This window comes from Palaemon carinicauda, chromosome 40, assembly GCF_036898095.1.
Source record: "Palaemon carinicauda isolate YSFRI2023 chromosome 40, ASM3689809v2, whole genome shotgun sequence".
Taxonomy (NCBI): Eukaryota; Metazoa; Arthropoda; class Malacostraca; order Decapoda; family Palaemonidae; genus Palaemon; species Palaemon carinicauda.
This window is the reverse complement of record NC_090764.1, coordinates 12,997,910-13,018,378: the sequence shown is the minus strand read 5'-3', so window position 1 is coordinate 13,018,378 and position 20,469 is coordinate 12,997,910.

The following is a 20,469-nucleotide window of genomic DNA, read 5'->3' as shown; positions in this document are numbered from 1 at the left end:
CATATACTCTATCCATCATCTACATTTACACTACATTATAATTATAAAACTATATCAATATCTTATGTTTATGTGTAACACCTGTAATCTATGGGTAATGAATTGTACATCACGCTAAAAACATGTAAAAAGAATGAGAGCATATAACATCACTTAGGTGGGGAACTATGATAAACACAGCAATATACCTACATACATACTTGCGTATATACACATACTCATACACATATATATATATGTATATATATACTGTATATATAATATATATATATATATATATATATATATATGTAAATACATATATGATATATATATATATATATATATATATATATATATATATATATGCATATATAATTCATTACAGATTTATGTGTATTCAACATCCATATGTATATGAAATAAACCACTTTGCATTTTTTCCTTATGCTGCTACTTGTATCAATAGGGCACAAAATTATAAAAAAACTGACTATCCAGCAAAAACGAACAAAACATTTGCAACCTTAAAACATCAAGGTAAATCCTTAAAAAATCAGTAACATATGAAATAAGTCTTTCATATTCTTTTTCAGTCTGCCCCTCCTGGCCCTATTGCTAAGTAATTCATTCGCTCTCTCTTACCTGAGCGACTGGTTTACATTTATTCCCTTCACTATTATCATCTATGATTCTAGCTATCAATTTATGCTTCCTCCAGAGAGATCTACAACGATTTTGAATGTCTCAAAGACTTAAGTCCATCCACGTAGATTCCATTTGCTCTTGGGTAGAGCGAATTTGTTTCTTTAAAGAGTTTTTATGATTTTGCCCTAAATTATTCTTGAATTTGTTTACCGTGTTACTCTCCACTGCATCCGCTGCATTTGATCCATGTATTCTATATTTAGTATACAAAGAAATTACCACATTGAGAGAGAGAGAGAGAGAGAGAGAGAGAGAGAGAGAGAGAGAGAGAGAGAGAGAGAGAGAGAGAGAGAGAGAGCTGATAATAAATAGTAATCTTTTCAACCAGAGAGAGAGAGAGAGAGAGAGAGAGAGAGAGAGAGAGAGAGAGAGAGAGAGAGAGAGAGAGAGAGAGGGGGGGGGAAACAACTTTTTTTCAACCAGAGAGAGAGAGAGAGAGAGAGAGAGAGAGAGAGAGAGAGAGAGAGAGAGAGAGAGAGAGAGCGGATGAGAAACAACTCTTCAGCCACACACAGAGAGAGAGAGAGAGAGAGAGAGAGAGAGAGAGAGAGAGAGAGAGAGAGAGAGAGAGAGAGAGAGAGAGAGAAGCATCAACAGCGGATAAGAAACAGACCTCTTTTCCAACCAGGTGTGGTTGCATATCATGCATTCAATCTGTGCAATCGCTTCCGCCGAATGCAGAGAGCACCTGCAGAAAACACCCTGCAGCCACAGAAAAATCGAACCATTTCTATTTTATTTCACGTATCGTTTGGGGGAAACATCAGGATGAAATGCGAGCACTTTAGATTAAGTTTGGATTAGACAAGGGGATAACAGAACAAATATGGGCCTTGATTATATCTATATTGCATAGACATTTAAAAGAGCTAAGAAATAGATTAAGTTTGGATTAGACAAGGGGAAAACAAAACAAATATGGGCCTTGATTATATCTATATTGCATAGACATTTAAAAGAGCTAAGAAATAGATTAAGTTTGGATTAGACAAGGGGAAAACAGAAATATACTCCTTGATCATACCTATATTGCATAAACATTTAAAGATTTAATAAGTAGATTAAGTTTGGATTAGACAAGGAGAAAACAGAACAAATATGGGCATTGATCATATATAAATTGTATAGACAATTAAAGATTTAAGAAATAGAATAAGTTTAGATTAGACAAGGAAAAACATAACAAATATAGTCCTTGATCATATCTATATTGCATATACATTTAAAGGGGTAAGAAATAGGTCAAGTTTGGATTAGACAAGGAGAAAACAGAACAAATATACTCCTTGATCATATCTATATTGCATATACATTTAAAGAGTTATGAAATAGATTATTAAGTTTGGATTAGACAAGGAGAAAACAGAACAAATATACTCCTTGATCATATCTATATTGCATATACAATTAAAGAGTTATGAAATAGATTATTAAGTTTGGATTAGACAAGGAGAAAACAGAACAAATATATTCCTTGATCGTATCTAAATTTCACAAACATTTAAAGAGATAAGAAATTATAAAAAGGTATAATTCTTTCCCAAATTGTTAAAAGAAACAGTAAAAAATATATTGGTAACTGAAATATAGATAAGGGAAATGTTCAGAAATATGAAAACGTCTTTGGAAATTAAAAATGTGTTTATAGTCTTTTCTCAAATAGTTTAGTTTTTTTACCAAATCATAAAATCCTTCTCATACACAATGGTGATCATAGGAAATATTCAAGTTATTCATTGAAAAGAAAAGAAAAAAAATTCATTGTAAAATACAATAGGTGTAAATGTAAACTAAGTTGAAAAACCCCTTTAAATAATGAAAGATGGAACCTAAGGTAAAGATCAATCATATATTCTTTAATTTGAGTAGAGAAAAATAAACAGAGGTACTCATTGGAAAATACAAATACATTTTGCAAATTAACAAGGTATCAAGAGAAGATAATTCACAAAATTAAGCCTTATTAAGACGTGTATAATTTGATAGTTGGAAATAACGAATTTCCCACGAAGCAACCCAGCCCCTAGAGATTCTTCCTCTTCCCTGTTAAGTGACCCATGTATCAAAATGCTGCCAAAGGTGGGAATATCCTATGGACAAACAATGAAATGAAAAAGAGAACATTTTCCATCCGCCAATTCCAACCCTTCCTCCCCTCGACGCAATGACCACGATATAACATATGGAAATCACAGCACAGCAGAGGGCGCATAATGTCTGTACTTTATCATTACGGAATCATTACGGTGACATACGACTGCAGGGAAATGGTGAAAATAGGAAGCTACTCTGTGAACGGGTTGGGGGGGGGGGGCATGTTTAGGGATGGGAGTGAAGTGGGTGGCAGAGTTAGCATGGGAGTGCCTGTGTGGGTGGTGTTCAAAGGTAGGGGGAAAAGTAGGGGAATGGTCTTTGAAATTGTTTCTGTATGATGTACGTATACAGGTGGATAGCACATATCAATATACATTACAATTTCATGCTATTGCAACGCTTTGATGGCAACTAGGGAAATCACTACACCGGTCCTTCTCTCTCTCTCTCTCTCTCTCTCCTCTCTCTCTCTCTCTCTCTCTCTCTCTCTCTCTCTCTCCGATATATATATATATATACATATATATACACATATATATATACGTATATATATATGTATATATATAATATATATATATGTATATATATAATATATATATATCGAGAGAGAGAGAGAGAGAGAGAGAGAGAGAGAGAGAGAGAGAGAGGAGAGAGAGAGAGAGAGAGAGGAATAACCCGTTCCCGTTCTCAGCAAATATTAAGAAATGAGGTGGCTTGTCATATACCGTATCACTGACTTTCAGCTGGCCATGATATCTATTAACAGCTTGACTGACAAGTGGAGACAAATCGGGAATGACCTTACGACTGCGAGAACATTACAACGACAAATGTAGCCGTTTCTAGTCTACTGCAAGACAAAAGCCTCAGATATGTCAATTCATGTCTGAGGTTTGGCCAGTTTTCATCACCACGCTAGCCAGTGTATACAGGTGATGGTGGGTGATTTTCTTCTGATATCTCACTGGCTAGCAAACCAACCTAGTATGAATGGCCCTAAAAGTACAGCTTTGCTGAACATTGTGTCCCCTCTCCAGTGAGTATTAATTGGTCTAAATTCCTTATCAATCTGTTTTTTCCTACCTTCTCTATTATTATTATTAACATTAATCTTTCTTTCAACTACTCCAGTCACAGTCCTCACTATGCTTTTAAGCTTCAAGCTTCAGTTTAACTGGATAACTTACATCTAAAGTAGTGGTTATTACCTTTCCCAGAATTCTCTTGATACCATCTGAATTTAACTGATGGATGACAGAGACCTATCCATTCAGCCTTACGAAGAGATATAATAAAATAATACTGTCTAGGTACAACTGTGATATAACTAGATTTCGACTTTGCTTTATAATTTGCTGTCGAATTTGAGTTCTATAATTAAAATGACTCTCTCTCTCTCTCTCTCTCTCTCTCTCTCTCTCTCTCTCTCTCATCTCCTCTCTCTCTCCTCTCTACTCTCTCTCTCTCTCTTTCATATATATATATATATATATATATATATATATATATATATATATATATATATATATATATATATATATATATATATATATCAGCTGACGGGATTCATACCTTCCACTACCTCTAACTGAAATCTCAATAAACATGAAGAAGTCGACTTCTATAAAAGAAAAAAAATATCACAACCCAACTTTTAAAGTATAATGAAATTAATTTCATTTATATCGAAGTTTACCGATGAATCTTTCAATTTTATCTTAATCTTATGCACAGTTTAAAAAAATCGTCATTTAATTTTCAAAAAAATTTCAAAATCCGTTGTAGTTACGCTAAATTGATTCCCAAAAATCTTGCGTTTGTTACAATTTTTTAGTAACATTTTAAGTAACGAAAATTCCCGTGATTTGAAATTTCCTACCACTTCCGCACGATGAGGTTCCCTATGATTTGTAATTCAACAATGTAATATTCCATCTTCATAAATTCCTAAAACGATCTTCATAATAGCTATTCAAAACTAAGTTATTCAATAGAATTTGCTCCAAACTTATAAAAATTCACTGAGCTGGAAAATTGTCCAAAATTTTCCAAAAGTGTAATAATACACGACAGACTATCACGCAATTACTTTCCGTTAAATTTCCACGAACATTATTTCTATTATCTTTATTTTCTTAGCGATTTAGTGCAGATGTCACCAATCCCCATAATACTCAAATGGTCATTTCGTTGTCGTCGTCTTCTCTTTCAACATTCTTCAATAACAGTCAGGGATTTTATTGAGCATAATAATCCAGTCCATACGCCACGTTTTTCCCATGAAATGTAACTGTAGGGAATGATTTATATGGAATCTCAGATCATTTTAATAATACGGCGATAGAACGGATAGGAACATTTTCGTTGTTGTCGGCTTCATCGACAAAGGAAGGAGTTTTGATGGATGGCCTTGCGGTGTAAGCCTTCTGTTACGTGTGCGTCTGTGATATGAGAGAGAGAGAGAGAGAGAGAGAGAGAGAGAGAGAGAGAGAGAGAGAGAGAGACTATGCAATTAGATGTTTATTTTAGTAATGTCCAACCTCTGAACAATGATACGTTCGCATTATGTCATTCGAAATGAGAAAAAATTAATTTGAGAGAGAGAGAGAGAGAGAGAGAGAGAGAGAGAGAGAGAGAGAGAGAGAGAGAGAGAGAGAGAGAAGAGAGAGAGAGAGAGAGAGAATATGAAATAAGAGGTTTATTTCAGCAATGGCCAACCTTTGAAACATGATACGTTCGCATTATGGCATTGGAAATACTAGAAAAAATTAATTTGAGAGAGAGAGAGAGAGAGAGAGAGAGAGAGAGAGAGAGAGAGAGAGAGAGAGAGAGAGAGAGAGAGAGAGAGAGAGAAACTATGCAATAAGAGGTTTATTTCAGTAATGACCTCTGCAACATGATACGTTCGCTTTGTCATTCAAAATACTGGAAAAAATTTAATTTGAGAGAGAGAGAGAGAGAGAGAGAGAGAGAGAGGGAGAGAGAGAGAGAGAGAGAGAAACTATGCAATAAGAGGTTTATTTCAGTAATGACCAACCTTTGAAACATGATACGTTCGTATTATGTCATACGAAATACGATAAAAAAATTTTTTGTGTGAGAGAGAGAGAGAGAGAGAGAGAGGAGAGAGAGAGAGAGAGCGAAGAGAGAGAGAGAGAGAGAGAGAGAGAGAGATACTATGCAATAGAGGTTTATTTCAGTAATGACCAACCTTGAAACATTATACGTACGCATTATGTCATTCGAAATACGATAAAAAAAAATTTGTGTGTGTGTGAGAGAGAGAGAGAGAGAGAGAGAGAGAGAGAGAGAGAGAGAGAGAGAGAGAGAGAGAGAGAGATACTATGCAATAAGAGGTTTATTTCAGTAATGACCAACCTTTGAAACATTATACGTACGCATTATGTCATTCGAAATACGATAAAAAAATCAATTTGATGAATAATCACAGACAGCCCTTTCTCCCCCCCCCCCCCTACCCATCTCCAACGAAAGAGAAATTACCATCGGCTAACAAGATACCTACAGAGCGATGGTACACTATCAAATAATTCTCAGATCATCAGCCGTGTTCGCACAGCGCAGTAGGGGGCGCTATTCCGCCTCGGAGGGGGTTAAAACACCAAAAGTACTTTAGCAGTATCTTCGATGGGGGAGAATGTAGACAGTCTATGGTTGGAATGCATTCAAAGCTTCCTTTTTTTTCTCTCTCTTAATTTCTCTCTTTTCTTTCAATCTAATTTATAATTACACTTTTTTCCATTTGCTATTGTGTTCCCTTTTGCTTTATATATATATATATATATATATATATATATAATATATATATATATACACACACACACACATATCTATATATATATATTATATATATATATATATATACACATATTCAATTTATATTTACTATTCTAAATTATTCAAGGATTTATATATATATATATATATATATATATATATATATATATATATATATATATATATATCTAATTAATATTTACAATTCTAAATTATTCAATGCTTTATATATATATATATATATATATATATATATATATATATATGTGTGTATATGTATATATATATATGTGTATATATATACATATATACATATATATATGAATATATATATATATATATATATATATATTATATATATATATATATATATATCCCCTATTTATCCAAAAACCTAATTCTCTTAATGCACCCCAATTCATCTTCATATTAATACATAATAATCAATTTTATTACTGAATAAATGCATCGGGTTTGCTTATATACCTAATCCATTCATTTACATCAATTCGCCTCCTTAAATTCTATAGTATCCCCATCCCCCATCCTCCCGTTTTCTCTAGCCTGCCTTAACCGGTCAGATTCTCGTAACCGAAATCCCATGAAGTTAATGTCATGGTTTTAAAAGGGTGTAGCACCTAATGACTTATTTTGCATTTTTATGAACGTTCATCAACTTTTTTTTTTTACATTTTTATTGTAATTTACAATGCAAATGACGCATAAAATACGCTTAACAGTAATATGAAAAACCACTAGGGAGTTAGATGTTGACACTGATTGTATTTTAAAATGTCCCATTGAAGAAAGGAGATGATCATATAATGCTTAGTCTTCTGGTTAGCCAAAAGGAGGATACTGTACTGGGACTTATTAAAAAAAGGTAATTTGTTTTCTTAATGGGCTGATTATGAGACTTCGAGATGAGATGACAGATAATGCCTTCATAATCGTTTGATAAAATTCATAAGATATAGAAATTATTGATCTACATGAAATATAAATCTTCGGAAAACAATATGTTTGTTGTTTTATACCTTAGAGAATACTATACATTCCTGATTTTATAAAAACTTGTTTTTAGAAAGCTCGTGATGTATGAGAATGTCAGACTGTCATCATTTGATAGTTCATACACTAACCGGCGTCATAAAAGTATTTATTTGTACATGTAAACTTCTAGGATATATATATATATATATATATATATATATATATATATATATATATATATATATATATATATATATGTATCTAATTTCTTAACAAAGCATCATATGCGAGTAAGAATTGCAATATAACAAATTACTGTCTTAAATATTCAATGAATAATTTATCCTTTATCCTACTTGATAGAACACTGGTGAAATTTAAGTCACAATAAATTTCAAAGGTAGAAAATTAAAGTCAGGATGGTACAGTTGGCTTCATTAATTCCGATACACTTATTGGGAAGCCAAGGAGACGCCAGTGTACCAGAATTAATGAAGCCAACTGTACCAGCAAGGAGTATATCGGACAATGCCATTGCTCCTTGAATCCCAATTGCTCATTCTATTCCTATGCCCTACCTACAGAGGCTGCAGAATTGAAGGGCCAGGCAATCTCCAACTTCAACCTACAGAGGTGCTTCACTTGACACCGTAAATGAGTAATTTACCTGAGGAAGCTCTTGATTCTCAAATAGTTAAACTTCCACCTTTTCTCCTTCACCCTTTCAACAGATATATAGCCAAGATTTCCCAAACCTGCTTTTTCCCAGCAACTTCCTGAGGAAAGCCAGGACAGACAACTGAAGGTTGGACCACGCCTTTCATTAACTCTTGATGAGCCTGGCAATTAGAACACTTAATTGACACCAGGACCGTCCAGCCTCTGCTATGTCGTAGGCATAAAAGTCGGCTGGCTCACATCTCTCATCATAAAACAAATGAAGTCAAAGTAAATATTTTTGGAATTATGATGCTACCACAATGGAGGTGTTAGAAAGTAAAGCAAATTGTTGAATCACGGAAAATAGAAACTAACTAATATTTCCTTCATATAATGAGTGTAGATATAAATCAATGAATACTTCCAGGTGAAAAGCCGGAAAGACAGAAATAAATCATCATACTATGAATAGTTTCTCCCTTGATGAGAAATGAATCATCTCGCTGGATGTTTCCGTTTTGTTAGCATACATTTGATAGAGTACTGGATACACGGTTGTTGTTTTCTCTCTCTCTCTCTCTCTCTCTCTCTCTCTCTCTCTCTCTCTGTGATTGTCTCTTTTCACCTCACCCATCATATGACCCTTTCCGTACATACTCCCCTCAACTAAATGCTTATGTTTATGGAGATATGCTGGATTTAAAATCAACACGCTGGTCATTCTTCCTCTTCGAGTTCGAGAATCGAACCTGGTTCATTATATTTGTGAGACACCAGGACCATCCAATCTCTGCTATGTTGAAGACATAAAAGACAGCTAGATCAAACTTCTCGCCAAACAACAAATTAAGGTACAGTCTTAACATGATACAAACATCAAAAGAACACTCCAAAGTAATACACACACACTATAAGAGAGAGAGAGAGAGAGAGAGAGAGAGAGAGAGAGAGAGAGAGAGAGAGAGAGACTCATGAATGAAGTTTCTGCTAATTTATGCGAACTGGCATTGCAGTAACTATGGTCATCGACAATGGAGATGAGAGGGGCCATAACGAGTTCTTCCTACCACTGGTAAGAAAGACAGACTAAAGGCAGCAAAATATCAATAAACACACACTACCCAGTAGGGAACATACATGATGATATTTGTTAGGTACTTAGTGTTTCTAGAGAGAAAAAATACTTTCTTCATCTATCCATGGGAATAAGCATTTGATTGTGTTAATGAGATGGGGTGAATTTCAATATATCTGCGTTCTTTGTTGATTTAAGCCAGCTTAGCTAATATTTAGGAGCATGCGAGCGAGTTTAAAGTTATTGTGTAGAAGTATTGATTTAAGGAATGTAGTTAATATTTTGGTACGCTACCAAAAGTGAAGAACACTCTCTATAGAGCATGACCAACGCTGTAATGAAAGGATAGAAAGGAAAATCCTCAAGCCAGGCCTAATCTAACAAATATAATAATAATAATAATAATAATAATAATAATAACAATAATAATAATAATAATCTCAGAACTGCATACAAGTTCCAGTATATATTCTAAAATCGTATAGCAGGTGAATGAAAGAAAAAAAAAAAACATCCGTATCTTGCCACTAAATCCTTCCCTCAAAATCAGGTACCGCAAACTTCCGTTTTATGCCTTGCCTTCATAAAAAAAAAAAAAAAAAAAAATAGGCAAACACATGGAGTACTTTTTTCGCTTCGTTGATTTTCGAAATTCATTTCTATAACCGTGTATTAAACTATTTTGTTCTAGGTACAATCAAGATTCCTTTTGGACTTGCCCAGGTCGTAAATTGTCTTAATTTTGATGTTTCTCCATCAAAACATCCTAATTATAATATCATACAGATTTTCTTCCCTAAAGTTCAGATCGCGAGACCAGCTGATTAATAATTTAATTTGCGAATCTTATTTTGCTAAAATTTCATTTATCAACACTTCGCTCATATTAATTCGGTTATATTCCATTCATTCTTCTTGATTTCCTCTTATACTTCGTCATTTTGTGCATCGTGTCATTGAAGAGTACTTTCTTGTCATTTCTTCTTAAATACACAGAAAGCTTATCATTAAAATTTTTGCATGGCATGACAGAAGTAAATTTATTCAAAATACATTTATAAGTCCAAAGGAATTTATTCTGTAAAGAAACCTGTAATTAACTGTGTTATTACCAGGATTGACTACTGTACTCAATCTACTACAATCTACCCCAGGTGCAACTTAAGAAATTACAAAACATAATAGACTGATAAAAGGTGACCCACGAGAAAGGATCACTCCTATAGTAATTGAATTACACTGGCTGCCTATCAAAGTTAGAATAGAATTTAAAATATGTGCAATAACTCAACAAATTATCAGAACCGGACGTCCAAAATATCTAAGAGAATTGCTAAATATCGTGCAGCCAACGAATCGTAAAGACACGAAAATAGTAACAGATGGTTTCAAATTATTGGAGCCAAAATGTATGTCTGCTATAAGTTTTAGAGCTTTCAAATATTCGGCCTCAAGACTGTATAAGCTCCCATTAGACATCCTAAAGACTGAAGATATCAAGTCTTTCAAGAAAAAAAACTGAAGACGTTCTTGTTTTCTGTTTCGATAAAGTGAATTTGACAATTAACAAGGAATATTTATTTTAATGTTATTACTGTTCTTAAAATATTTTATTTTTCCTTGTTTCCTTTCCCTATAGCATCCTGCTTTTCCAACTAGGGTTGTCGCTTAGCACGTAATAATAATAATAATAATAATAATAATAATAATAATAATAATAATAATAATAATAATAATAACCTGTATGATACTCTAAATACCTAAGAATGTATAATAAAAACAGATCTTGTGTCTGTAATGCAGCCTTTAAAGTAACTAAGTATATATATATTTAAGAACGTAATTAAATTTGGAAAAAAAACAATAAAATTCACTGGCTATACTATTACATTTGCATTCTGACATGTCCACAAAAAAAAGTAAACAATACTACTTTTGAACAATCTTACAGAATAGTCCTAAACACATGCAGGAATAGGCTGGTGGCTTATCAAAAGGTTTCTTTTTGCTTATCTTACCTTTCATTTTCATTTTCAAACCCATCACTACTGTCCTATCTGTAAAAGTTCGATTAATGTTCGTTACCATGCTGTTTAACAGCTCATTTCCATCTGCAGTTGTAATATCGCCTCTAGTATTAATACTAATGATGTAATTTGGAATGTTTGTAGCTGTAATAGTAGTAGTTGATATTTTTTCGAATCATTGAAAGTTCTCATTGATCTTCCCTGTATATTTCACTTTAGATAGAAACACATTCATCTAGACATATTATTACAAGAAGAGACAAGCTATGAGAACAATATTCTTCATGATGCTGTATAACGTATATATATTGACCATTTTCCTGAAAAATTACGATTTAAAAATGTCGATTTACTATATCAACCAATAAAAGAAAAAGAGTAAAGTAGAAAAGAAAATGAATTAGAGATGGATATGTTAAATACTCCCTTTACCATTAAACTATCTAATACAACATGGGAATCAAGTATGAGAGGCCTAACCCACGAGATAATATTTATCGATTATATTAACCTTTATTGTTTTCGACGATAAGGCTCATAAAACGCGATTCTCAGACTGGTAGTATACCCTTAAAGGAGCTTTTTTTCTTCTTTCTCTTACTCTGTCTTCCTCTCTTACTTTACTCAGCAGGGAGTGAGTGGAGTACCAGGGGATACAAGTCTTGGAAACGGTAAATATAATTACCGCATAATTACATATCATATATTTCATTCCATAATGAGACCGAATAAACACAACGGGTGCCCGGATGATTCAAGGCCAATGGTGGTATTTTAACCTTTGATATTAAGCAGATCGGCCTTGATAACACAATAGCAACGAAGACTTTTGGGATATATTTTGGTTTAAACAAAGTTTATTACTTTGCATTGTAATATCGATCAAGCCGATACTGAAACACCAAACGGGTCTGAATGAAATAAATCACTTTTATAACAGAATATATCTATAATACTTCAATCTCATATACTTCATAAATTTTCTCCATATTTTATTCAATCAAATGGGTGATAGGATTTGCAATGGTACAAAATTACTTGGTAAAAAAGTTACTCTGTTTATTAATATTATTATTTATTATCATTATGATTATTACAAGCTAAGCTACAACACTTGTTAGAAGAGCATGATGCTATAAGCCGAAGGGCTCCAAGAGGGAAAATAGACCCGTGAGGAAAGGAAATAAGGACACAGAATAATGCGCCTGAGGGTACCCTCAAAACAAGAGAACTCTAACCCAAGACAGTGGAAGACCATGGTATAGAAGATGACTAAGTTACATGTAATTACAATCAAAAGCGATTGATTATAAAAGGTTCGGATATGAAACAGGAGAATGACTGATACGGTGTAAAAGGAGGAGTCTGATCAGAATTGCTTTTTTTAATTATCTTAGAATAATCTTTTAATATAGTGGTGATAAAAAGACTGGAAATGAAAGATGATGATTGAAAGTTTGTGAAAAAAAAAAAAAAAAAAAAAAAAAAAAAAGTTTGTGAATAGGGTGTGTATTATGCAGTATTCTATGTTTTTATGTAAAAAGGTTAACAGGTGGTAATTATGAGATGTTACAGATTAGTGTAAAATATTGATGTTCGGAGAAAGAAAGATTCAAGTGAAAATTTCAGCATTTCACGCCATCCTTCATTTAAAAGCCAAGCTGAGTGTCACCTTAACTAAGAAAGACTCTTTATAACTTTACTTATCTAGGAGTATTTATAGCCTTGAGATGTCTTGCTTGCTCCCATCCTTGTCCACTTTATTGCTTGGCAAGACGGATTGTAATATCTATACTGAGAGAGAGAGAGAGAGAGAGAGAGAGAGAGAGAGAGAGAGAGAGAGAGAGAGAGAGAGAGAGAGAGAGAGAGAGAGAGATATTGAACAGTGCCGTAAAACTGTCTAGTACAGAGCCAACAATGTTTCACGATCTTTTAAAATCAGGAAATTACTATAAGGTGACGCTTTGGCAAATTAACAGAACAAAATAAATTTCATATTACTTTTTGATATGATTTGAAAACTTAATGAAAAAGTTTTTTACAAGAAAAAAAATACAGAAAACTCCGCAAGTTCTTTTTAAAGAAAATAAAAAGCATTGCGTCCATAGCCTTACCTGAGCAGGGTTAGCTTATTCCCCAAGCCTCCCAACCCCACACTCAACCTTTGGCAAAAATTTTTATAACACATCCAAGCCTAACTTTTCCTAACATAACACAAGCTAAAGCTTTTTATTAAATCTCACAAGAAACCGTGTCCTACATCCTATCTAATTTTGGAGAACAGTTAAACCTTTACCAAATGGGATTTACATCCTAACCTAAGCTAACATAGGGAGCAGTACACTGTAGATTCCAAAAACAGCGCGGACTAAGCATCTAGCACATTCTGACCTTGCTAAAGTGGAGTTTATATTCTCTCTTTGTATGATTAATGCTTTTTCCATTTTTTCTATCATAACGTCCTAGATATATAAAAATTATTTCAAATAAAGAGGCAGTTATATAGGGAACAATTATAATTGGAAATAAGCATTTTTTTTTTACTTCGATAAAAGGTCGTTAAGATGGGTCCAGTACAAAAGTATTGAAATTAAGATCAAATCATTACCTCAAGAAAGCAGTCATAATATTTTGATATTGCTGCATAGTAAATTTTTTACTTCATTCACTGTGTTCATACCATATGAACTTTAGTGAAGCGGATTACGACCATCGATGAGACGCGTACCTATGTGCAGATACAAGAATCATACTTTTATAGAATCAGGAAATTTATAGTAAATAACTGCTGGAATCCTAATACTTTAGATCGCTCTGAATTATATTTAAGTTCTTCATATTTATATTTCTTTCACAAAGAATTACTGAATATTATAAAGCATTCATATACATTCAATCCGTATGGATTTGTAAAATAACAACATATCACCTAACTTGCCCTGTATACCTTATCGACAATACAAAATTTGTCCTCTCCAGTTACAAAGAAAGACAGAGAGAGAGAGAGAGAGAGAGAGAGAGAGAGAGAGAGAGAGAGAGAGAGAGAGAGAGAGAGATTCATTCTTTCCCAATACGTAATATTAACTCTTCAGTAGGAGGAGGAATTCATCAGTTCGTCGAACTCTGCTGATTTAAACTAAAAAAAGGGGGGAAAAAATAGCAAATACTAATACTACCAATGAATGCCGACCAAACACAATCGTCCTCACTAATGATAATCATAATGATAAAAGCCCAGCTGTTATACAAGAGGAACACAAGAGGAACACAAGGAAATTCACTGCGCTTCCTCCGCGTTGTCTTCCTGATCTTTTTTTTTTTTTTTTTTTTTTTTTGGTAATTACATCTGATGACAGTAATTACGGTAAATGAATCAAGGTAATCTAGATATTGCACCCGTTGATCGCAATCATTGCAATCAAGTAAATCTAGATCGTCGAATCCCAAATGACGCGACGACTGAAATGGGACATTTGGCGAAATCCTGCGAAGGCTGTGGTCGCCTGAACGCTCTTCGGATTTGTAATTAACGCAAACCATTGGAACAATGCAACTCGCTGTCTTGAATTACAAGGTTTAACAAGCCAATCGACGTAACATTTGGCTATTTCCTGGTAATTAAACACGGGTTATTTCCCGTGGCTTCTCGAAATGTGCATTGCTTCTGGGTGATGATTAAAGTGACTTTCGTATTTAGTTTTTTCCTACTTTTTTTTTTCACGGTGTTGTTTTGTTGATGGCAGTGGTTGATGTTGATGGATATAAGTGCTTATGTTGCGTGACCTTTGATACATTAAAAAGTTCTCAAGAACAACGAGTAACATGCAATAAGCTTCTAACATTTCCTTCGACAAAAGAAACGTCAGTCACAAGCGAGAAAAAATGATTCAGCGAGAAAAAAATGATTCAACAATTCTGATATTGAGTCTTTCATTACTAACCTATACCAAGACCACTGATCTACCAGTGACCTTCTTGCATTAGGAATGTGGCTTCAATTTCAACTCCCGAAAAGTAATATCTTTTAATACCATACTGCTAACCAGTAAGAAGCCTTGGGTAGGGATTAATAAATTTTGAGACCATACTCCTAACCAGTAAGAAGCTTGGGGTATTTCATAAAGAGCTATAGTAATGAAGAGCACTTAGCATGAGAGAGAGAGAGAGAGAGAGAGAGAGAGAGAGAGAGAGAGAGAGAGAGAGAGAGAGAGAGATGCATCACTCGTCTATTCATACCGTACTTTAATATTTTCCGCATGAATAATTGGCTACATGTACCTAAATAACACAGGCTTTATTCACATTACAATACCCCGGACATATAATAGTTCATGTGACAATTGATTCGTGTAATTCCTAATTGATCACTTTACATAATTTCAACCTACCAAACCACCTCAACATTTTTAGATAATTTTGTATTTCTTTCTCCTTTGTATTGTCTAAACAATGAATTGCAGCCGCTTTATGTTTTTTATGCAAATGATATTAATGTTAACAGTCCTTATATACATTCAAGCTTACGAGAATTTTTTATCAATATATATATATATATATATATATATATATACACACACACACACACACACACACACACACACACACACATCATTCCCCGGAAATAAAAAACACATAGATGGTATGAAACATCAGCATGTAAATATTTCTTTTTTATACAAGCGTAACTAGTAATGAATACTATAAAGAATGATTCAATAAAAGGTAAACAAATATTAATGTCATGTACTGTATATACACGAGAGGGTTCATTATTACCGTCGATAAGGCAACACCATCACGATATTACCAAAAGATTGTATGAACCCATGCGGTTATGTTGGTTTATCAATACGGTGATTGTCAATCGAGATTACCATATAACTGCCTTAGTTTTGCAGTGAAACTAGGTAAAAACTAGTTTTATCATCAAAAGTGCATCTTTCAATTCATTTTTCGTGGTGCGCAGCCAACTGAATGACTATTATTCAGTAATATGATATTGCCATAACTTTTGTAGATAATATTCTGCAAAACCATACCAAAGTCAGAAAAGATTACAAGGACAAATATCATTTTTTTCTTGTCCTGAAATCCTATAATCTAATCGTCTGCGGCAGAAAAATTCCCTGTTCGACACTAACTGTTGAATAAAGCAAAAAGAATCATACCCCTTCCTTACTCAAAAATTATTTCGATATTCTGATAAAGTGAGCAATGCACTTGAGTCGTGCACTCTGTGGTAATTATGACAAACAGTAAGAAGTACGTTATTTTTAAAGCTACGCATACGTTCAGGAAACGGAAAAAAAATATTCATGCGAATATTTTAAAGATTACCTGCTCCTTTTCTACCCTCCGGAAATATACATGGAGAGATGTCCTTATGCACATATAAACACCAAGCTGAATTCCAAAATATAACTATTCAGGGTAACTTCTAAATCTACTGCATAGCGTCAAATGTTCGCATCAATTGCAGTAGCATTCACGTTTCATTTTAAACGAATTTTCTCGACACATGATTGTGGAATACCTGCCTTTCCAATACTTCTCTCACGTTATCCTGCCAACACTTTCTAGGCATACCCCTCTACCTCCATCCCTCCTCTTAATGTTATAAAAAATTAAAATAAAAAAAATCCCTGGCGAATTATCCTCCACAGTACATAACCAAACATAAAATAAAACACATCTATTCGCCTACAATAACCCTTATACACTCCCTCGTTTCTCAATGTTGGTCACGCTTACGATCGTTACAATTTCAAATATACTACAAACATAATTCATCTTATCAGTTACAACTATATTTCTTTCCCTTGACTTTCATAATCGATGAATTCAGACTTTAGCTTCGAGATATTCCTCTTCTCTTGCACAACTTTGCTCCAATATTATGTGACCCTGCTTTCTTCTTACCCTCATCCACTACATTTCTCCAAAGTAGCTGCATCAATCAACTACTTCTTTCCTTCTCTAGCTCATATTAACGTCTCCTGTTTATCTTTCTAATTTTAATTTACTACCATAGCTTTAGTTTTACTCATTAACTTTCCGCTTTCTCCTCATAAGTCCACTTTAAATCTTTACCAAATTTCTATAGTTTCTCTTCGTTTTTTTATTTAACACTGTTACATCCGGAAGCATGTCATTCACCACTATCTACAGCCACCTTCCTTCAAAAAACTTTACACCTTTTAGTTTTATTAACTTCTGGATATACTACACCCATACAGATAATAAATAGCCATGGATAATCTTTTTCAAAAGACAGCTGAATAATGGGTGGGATTTTATTCAAAACACAGATAGACGAAATTTCTAAATTCGTATAAAACATTTCATTCGGGAGTTATGAAATCCAGGAAAATATAGAATACATCACATTAATCATAAAGATTTTATGTATCTCAGTATATTTTAGATAGATAAATAGATATTAAGAAATATATTCACATATAAACACACACACACACACACACACACATATATATATATATATATATATATATATATATATATGTATATAGATATATATATATATATATGTATATAGATATATATATATGCATATACATATTGATATATTATAAATAGATAGATATAAACAAATATATAAATAAATATAAACCTACATACGTGTGTGCGCGCGCACGTATGCGTGTGTGTATTGGTTTTTGTACAAACTAGGAAAGAAATGGTTGTTAGTGTGACGAAAAACATTTGCCATTAACAGAAATCATTTAATTAACCCAAATGACATGGTTTACATGACAATCACATTTAAGAAGTGCTGTATCATACAGATGATCATTATCGACAAGCTTCGTTACTTTCAAAAGAGGCTTTGGGAATTCATAAAAGTTAATTATTCCGAAAATCACATGTAATGCTTACTAGGAGTTTATTTCATACGTTTAAAGTCGAACTTGTTTCTGGATAAAATCATGAAGACAAGTGGATTGTTTCGGACAAAAACAAGATGGCACTCACTAACCAATTGATCCCAAGCTATTTCTCTGAACACACACACACATACACACACACACACACACACATATATATATATATATATATATATATATATATATATATATATATATAAAATCATGAGTCAAAGTGATTGTGTCCGGTAGAAGCACTTATTAACCTGTGGATTCCAAGCTATTTCTGTGAATGCACACACGCACACAGACAGATATATATATATATATATATATATATATATATATATATATATATATATATATATATATATATATGCGTCGAAGAACACAAAGACGGGACAATTGAGACTGCTAATGGGAAAGTTCTCAAAAATATATACATTATGTTAAAATGTATATCATAAGAAAGAAACATATATATATATATGTATATATATATATATATATATATATATATATATATATATATATACAGAGAGAGAGAGAGAGAGAGAGAGAGAGAGAGAGAGAGAGAGAGAGAGAGAGGGGGGGGATTACGTTAATGAGCACAAAGACGGAACAATTGACACTGCTAATGGCAAAGTCCTCATACATATATACAATGTGTCAGTAAATATATTATAAAAAGAAAGGAAGGTAGATGAGCTCTGTGAAAGGTGAAGTATATTTAACCCATTCCCTTTAGCGAAAAAAAATGGAAAATGGCGATAAAATAGCATTCTGAGATGAGTTGTATGCGGTGTAATGAGTAAAGAAATATCTCCCAAAAAGGCAGCTTGTATACAAAAAGGGAGGATGTTTTGAACATGCCTTGATCATGTGGAGAAAAGGAAGAGGAAAAAGTGAAGGGGTGCATAAATTGGGAGTTTTTGTAGGTATGAGAGACCTTTAAAAGGCTGGCCCAAACAAGAAGAAAGAAGTGCATAAAATTTAAAGGCAAATACTACTTTAGTGAGGGAATGTTTGTTCAATCATTACTATAGGGTAGTTGGAAGAGAATGCTTGTTTGTGCTGTAGCTTGAAAAGGAAGAGCCAATAACAGTTTTGGTGTGATTTTAGTAATTATTGTAATATTAGGATTAATTTGAATGACTGCTCTGAACGAATAATAATTTGGTAATCATGGTATATAAATAATCATGTGTCATATATATGATTATGGAACGAGAGTTCGAAAAGGAGTAACTGCCTGTCACACAATTATAGAAATGATGGATGGACAATACTTTTTTTTTCTTTTTTTTTTTAAGAACATTAGGGGAACAATAAGTCGAATTTCAGTGAGAAAAAAAAAATATTGTAACTACAATTATTAGGCAGCAGATGATTCTGAAGAAATATACGAGCATGCGGCCATGAAAATATTGTAATTTATACCTCCAATTTAAAGGGCAATTATTTTTTTCAGTATGCTAACTATTACCATTTATTTACATTTATATGACTATCATTGCAACACAAACCTTCATCTGAATCTATTTACTGCTTTAATACCAGTGTAAAATAAATTCTGGAAACTTTAATTAATATAAATTCTAGAAAAAATATGACCAAACCAAATTTCATAGAAAAGAACCAAAAAATATTACCAGTGTAAAATTAATCATGGAAAATTTAATTAAAACAAACTAGAAAAAAAATATAACCAAACCAAATCTTATAAAAAAAAAAATCTACTTCGGGAAATTAGCAACTCTTATTCAACAAACAAGCCTAATCCCCCCCCCCCCACCCCTCTCGCAATCGCACTTGCGTATTTCTCAAGAAACTTTGAAGATGAGGGAGGGGTGGTGCTTCAGCTAGAATAATTCCCCCCTCCCACCAACCCCTCTGCTGTTTTAAACGGACAGGACCCACGGAACTCAACGGGGGGTGGCATTATATCAAGTGTTATTGAGCTCAACGCTTTATTATTGTGACTTTTTAATCATACATATTGTATTTACGTCGGATGCTTTATCATCGACGTCTCCTCGTACCCACACTCCTTCTTGTACCCACCTCCGAACCACTCTTAAACTTATCTTTATGATAATTGAATGTTAAATATTCAAATAAATGGCCTATGCCCTGTAACGCAAATCAAGATTAAAAAAAAAAAAAAAAAAAAAGGCACCAGATGGGTTGGTCAATATATGACTTCGCGTCCTCATCAGCAGTTTGCCTCTCGAGGTTCTGGTATAACTGA